The sequence below is a fragment of the Gekko japonicus genome, unplaced genomic scaffold (genome assembly GCF_001447785.1).
Source record: "Gekko japonicus isolate JY-2015 unplaced genomic scaffold, Gekko_japonicus_V1.1 scaffold5600, whole genome shotgun sequence".
Taxonomy (NCBI): domain Eukaryota; kingdom Metazoa; phylum Chordata; class Lepidosauria; order Squamata; family Gekkonidae; genus Gekko; species Gekko japonicus.
Window position 1 is genome coordinate 13,690 of NW_015166608.1, and position 5,791 is coordinate 19,480.

Genomic DNA, 5,791 nt, shown 5'->3' on the forward strand with positions numbered 1-5,791 from the left:
CCCTTCTACCAAGAAATCTGTTTTACAAAGTGTCCTTCGGGATTTCAGTGGCTATTTTCTTCCAGCAGAAGAATTTGCAATAGTCGTGTTGCTCCCAGTAGCTAGGCAAAATAGTCACTTGCAAACTGGAAAACAACAAGGACTTCAGCTGAGGCCTGCTCTGTTCAGGGCTTAGAACATAAGAACATAAGAGACGCAAATGTTGGATCAGGCCAAAGGCCCATCCAGTCCAACACTCTGTATCCCACAGTGGCCAGAAATACCAGGTGCCATCAGGAGGTCCAGCAGTGGGGCCAGGACATTAGAAGCCCCTCCCACTGTTGACCCCCTCCCAAGCACCAAGAAGACAAGAGCATCACTTGCCCCAGAGCCCCTATCTGTACCTTGTGGCTAATATCCACTGATGGACCTCTGCTCCATATGCTTATCTAATTCCCTCTTGAAGCCGTCCATGCTTGTAGCTGCCACTACTTCCTGTGGCAGTGAATTCCATGTGTTCATCACTCTTTGGGTGAAGAAGGACTTCCTTTTATCCGTTCTAACCCGACCGCTCTGCAATTTCATGGAGTGCCCACGGGTTCTTGTATTGTGAGAAAGGGAGAAAAGTACCTCTTTCTCTACCTGCTCTTTCCCATGCATAATCTTATAAACCTCAATCATGTCACCCCTCAGCCGTCGTTTCTCCAAGCTAAAGAGCCCTAAGCGCCTTAACCTTTCCTCATAGGGAAAGTGTTCCAACCCTTTTATCATTCGAGTTGCTCTTTTCTGCACTTTTTCCAAAGCTATAATATCCTTTTTAAGGTGTGGTGACCAGAATTGCACACAGTATTCCAGATGAGGTCGCACCATTGATTTATATAGCGGCATTATGATATTGGCTGATCTGTTTACAATACCCTTCCTAATAATCCCCAGCATAGCATTGGCCTTCTTTATTGCAGTCACACACTGTCTCGACATTTTCAGTGAGTTATCTACTACAACTCCAAGATCTCTCTCTTGATCAGTCTCTGCCAGTTCAGACCCCATCAACGTGTATTTATAGTTAGGATTTTTGGCTCCAATGTGCATCACCTTGCACTTGGCCACATTGAACCCCATTTGCCATGTTGACGCCCACTCGCCCAACTTTGACAGATCCCTTTGGAGTGCCTCACAATCCTCACTGGTTTTCACCACCCTGAACAACTTCGTATCATCCGCAAATTTAGCCACTTCACTGCTTACTCCCAACTCCAAATCATTAATGAACAAGTTAAAAAGCAGTGGACCAAGTACTGATCCCTGTGGTACCCCACTGCTTACACCCCTCCACTGGGAGAACTGCCCATTTATACTCACTCTCTGTTTTCTATTAATTAGCCAGTTTTTGATCCATAAAAGGACTTGTCCTTTTATCCCATGATTTTTGAGCTTACTTAGGAGCCTTTGATGAGGAACTTTATCAAAAGCTTTCTGGAAGTCAAGGTAAACAATATCTATTGGATCCCCCTTGTCCACATGTTTGTTCACCCCCTCAAAGAACATTAACAGGTTAGTGAGACAAGATCTTCCCTTACAGAACCCATGTTGAGTCTGCCTCAATAGGTTTTGTTCATCTATGTGCCTACTAATTCTTTCCTTAATAATGGTTTCCACCAATTTACCCGGTATCGACGTCAGACTGACTGGCCTGTAATTTCCCGGATCTCCTCTGGAACCCTTTTTAAAGATGGGAGTGACATTAGCTACCTTCCAGTCCTCAGGAATGGAGGCTGATTTTAAGGAGAGATTACATATTTTTGTCAGGAGATCCACAAGTTCACAATTGAGTTCTTTCAGAACTCTTGGATGTATGCCATCTGGGCCTGGTGATTTATCAGTTTTTAAGTTGTTTATCAGTTTTAGGACCTCCTCTCTCGTCACCTCAATCTGACTCAGGTCTTTCAACACCCCTCCCGAACTCAGCGGCTCTGGAGTGGGCAAGCACCTCTCATCTTCCACAGTGAAGACGGAGGCAAAAAATGCATTTAGCTTCTCAGCCATTTCCCTATCATCCTTCAGTACTCCTTTTACCCCTTGGTCATCCAAGGGCCCCACTGCCTCCCTGGCTGGTTTCCTGTTTCTAATGTATTTGAAGAAAGTTTTATTGTTGGTCTTTACATTTTTTGCTATATGCTCCTCATATTCCCTTTTTGCATGCCTGACCACAGACTTGCATTTTATTTGCCATAGCCTGTGTTCTGTTTTATCAGCCTCACTGTGACTAGCTTTCCACCGCTTAAAGGAATCCTTTTTACCTTTTACAGCTTCCATTACTTTGGTTGTTAACCATGTAGGCTTTTTCTTATACCTGTTTGTGCTTCTCATTTAGAATCCATCGAATTATGCAGAAAGCTAGAGCCATATGGGAGGCAGGCATAACCTAAAGTCCTTAAACATGAGGAAGAACTCCCTGACAGTTCGAGCGGTTCCTGAGTGGAACAGGCTTCCTTGGGAGGTGGTGGGCTCTCATTTATTTTTTTATTTATCTATCACTTTCGATTTGTATCCCACCTTGCCAAGACAAACTGGAGTGTTTTCAAGCAGAGGCCAGATGGCCCCATCGGATAGCCATGCGGATTCTGTGAACTTTGGCAGATCATGAGAAGGGAGGGCAGGAAGGGTCGCCTCAGTGCTTCGTCCTCGTGGCCCCTTTCTGACACACAGAGGTCATTGCTGATAGCCGCTTTGGGGGCCAGGAAGCAATTTTTCTCCAGGCCGGGTTGGCCAGGGATCCTGGAAGTTTTTGGTCAGAGAGCCAGTTTGGTGTAGTGGTGAAGTGTGCGGACTCTAATCTGGGAGAACCGGGTTTGATTCCCCACTCCTCTACTTGCACCTGCTGATGTGACCTTGGGTCGGTCGCAAGCTCTGGCACAGCTGTCCTTGGAAAAGGGCAGTTTCTGTCAAGAGCTCTCTCAGCCCCGCCCACCTCACAGGGGGTGTCTGTCTGTTGTGGGGAGGGGAAGGGAAAGGAGTTTGTAAGCCGCTCTGAGACACCTTTGGGTAGTGAAGGGCGGGGTATAAATCCAATCTCTTCTTCTTCATCATCTTCTGGGCATGGAACAGCGGCCACTGCGGGTGTGAAGGGGGAGGCTTTTGTGAATTTCCTGTATAGTGCAGGGGGTTGGACTAGATGGCCCCAGAGGTCCCTTCCGACTGTATGATTCTGTGAAGCTGAGCAAGGGCGGAAGCCAGAGGAATTCCCCCAGAGGAGCAGGCCCACTACCCCGCGTCAGGGGCCCAGGGGGAGCACTTCTGCACCTCCACGTCCTTGAGCCGGATCTCAGCCTCTCTTCCTTTCTCCCTCGATCTCAGCTGCTCGTTCTTCCCACAGACACATCCCTGCCCCTTCCCCTCGGCTGGGGGCTCGGACAGAGCTCTTGCCTAATTCTTCAGGCCTGTCGAAGAGACGCCTACAGGAGTCAAGGGGTCACCAGTCCTCCTTTCGGGGTTTACCTTAAGAATTAACTCTGAGGACAGACTGAGCCAATGTCAGGAGAGGCTAAGCTTGTTGACATCCTTAAAGAGCCAAACAGAGATGCTTAACTTTCCCAAAGAACCACGGAGGCATATCTCAAGTAGCCTGCGTTGATATATATATATATATATATATATATATAGTTCTGATCCACCAGGGCAACTCTCGTGTGTCTCCTGCGCATATGAAGGTCTGTGATGTTCAGTGGTGCATCTCGATTCTCTTTGATTTCCCATGTGACTGTCTCTGTCTCTCCTTCTCCCCCCCCCAGGGAGAAGCCCCTTCTCTTCACAGCCAAGTGACTGGAGGCATCTTTACGCAGTCAGAGGTGACACTAGAGAAGGTGAAGGAGATGGAAGAGCAGATCCCAGAAGGACCTGGAACTGGCAGGACAGCGAGGAAAGGCCCCCATCCCACCCAGGCTGGGAGTGGTGCTGAATCCTGGGAGAGCCCAGGGCCAGAGATCCATGATCAGCTCACTGCAATCTCAGACGTGCGTTGCCGATGCTTCCGGCAGTTCTGCTACCAGGAGGCTGATGGGCCCCGAGAGGTTTGCAGCCAGCTCCACGGACTTTGCAGCCACTGGCTGAAGCCGGAGAGGCACACCAAGAACCAGATCTTGGACCTGGTGATCCTGGAGCAGTTCCTGACTCTCCTGCCCCAGGAAATGCAGGGCTGGGTCAGAGGATGCGGGCCGGAGACCAGTTCCCAGGCGGTGGCCCTGGCCGAAGGCTTCCTCCTGAGTCAGGCCGAGGAGAAGAGGCAGGCAGGACAGGTGAGGGGGATTCCCTCCAGAGATATCCCCAATTCAAGCAAGGATATCTGGCCTTATGTTCAGGTTTCCCTGGGAGATATTTGTCCAAGTGTTAATCACCCAAGTGGGAGGTTTAACGGCCTCCTTCAGCAGCCTCTTCCACTGGAGAATTCCTGATCTCTCCAGATAACTCACCAGGTCTGCTGATGGGAGGGTGCAGAGTCTGGGAGTGGGGCAGGATCCATTCCTTGGCCTCTTTCCCATTCCACCTCTTACCCCTCTCCCTCCCTGCTGTTTCAGATGTGGGCACCATCCGTGAAGAAAGAAGCGACATTCCCTGAGGCGGAAGGGCAGAGAACGCAGGCCGTGGAGCATGCCCAAGATGCCCTCTCCTGTGGTAAGGACTCCTCGTGCCTGGATACGATCAGGGCACCCAGTGAATTTGATGGGTAGAGAGTTTTGGTCAGGAGAAGAATTAAATACTTCTTCATAGAACACAGAGTTAATTTGCAGCACTCAGTATCCACTAACTGTGATGCCTCGAAAAGGAGATTAGACAAAATCATGGAGGGCAAGTCTTCGCATTTATTAATCACATCTCAGCTTCTTTCCGTGAGAGGAACTCAAGGTGGCTGAAAAGAGAAAAGGCAGGCAGAGCTCTTCAGCCTGGTGAATGAAGGGAGCCTCCACCTTCCGGGGAAGCAGAGCTCTGAGAACCAGTCCCTGGGGAAATTTGGCTTCTCTGCCCATCCTTAAAAGGGCACCTGGCAGGCTGCTGGGGGAAACAGGATGCTGAAGTAGGGATGGTGGGCTGTGGATGGCCCAACACCCCCAAATTCTTTGGGGGAGGGTCTCTGGGGAGGGGCTTGGGGCAGATGTGGTGTCCTGTTGACGTCGCATCTGCCTGAAAACCCCCCTTGTGAAGTCAGCATGCCAGGAGAGACTCCAGAAGCTCATTCATGGGTCCCCTCTGTTCTCCCCCCCCGCCACACTCAGGTCTCTCAGAAGTCTGAAATATGTTGGCAGCATTTATACTCCCTGAGGCTCAATAGGTACCTGGTTCTTTTCTTTTACCTTCCCAGAGTTTAGTAAAAAGTGTTTAAAAATAGGTTGAGTGTACACAGGGCGAGGTTTCACAACCAAGGGAAGGGGGTGCGTGAAGCAGGGAACCAGCAAGCAAAACTCCCTCCCTCCCTCCTTTGTCTCAGGAAGAGGCAGTGAACAGATGCCGTTGAGCCCTCGCCTTCGCAGAGGTGTGGAAACAGCTGCTGCTCCCCCAGTCCAGGTAGGGGAGATGAGCGGGGGGGGGTCAGCCAAGGTCCCTCCTCCCTTCTCAGGGGGGCTTCTGGATGAGAGATCCTCTGAATGCGGTTCCCTTGACCCCCATCCCAAGCCTGACATCCTGTCCCTTCCCAGACTACTCCCTTCCCGTGTGCCGTCTCTGACGAGGGAATCTGCCTTTTCTTCCAGGGCCCCTTTTCCTTTGAGGAGGTGGCCGTGTATTTCACCGTGGCAGAGTGGGCCCTGCTGGATCCGGG

At 50.3% G+C, this 5,791-nt stretch overlaps 1 long non-coding RNA gene across 1 annotated transcript; it reads left to right on the top strand.

Moving 5' to 3' along the window:
* Positions 1-4,251: 4,251 nt before the first annotated feature.
* On the top strand, positions 4,252-5,538 carry LOC107111424. The gene is made up of 3 exons (XR_001482556.1): positions 4,252-4,274; positions 4,554-4,650; positions 5,462-5,538. It is a non-coding gene; the product is annotated as an uncharacterized LOC107111424 (long non-coding RNA).
* Positions 5,539-5,791: the final 253 nt, after the last annotated feature.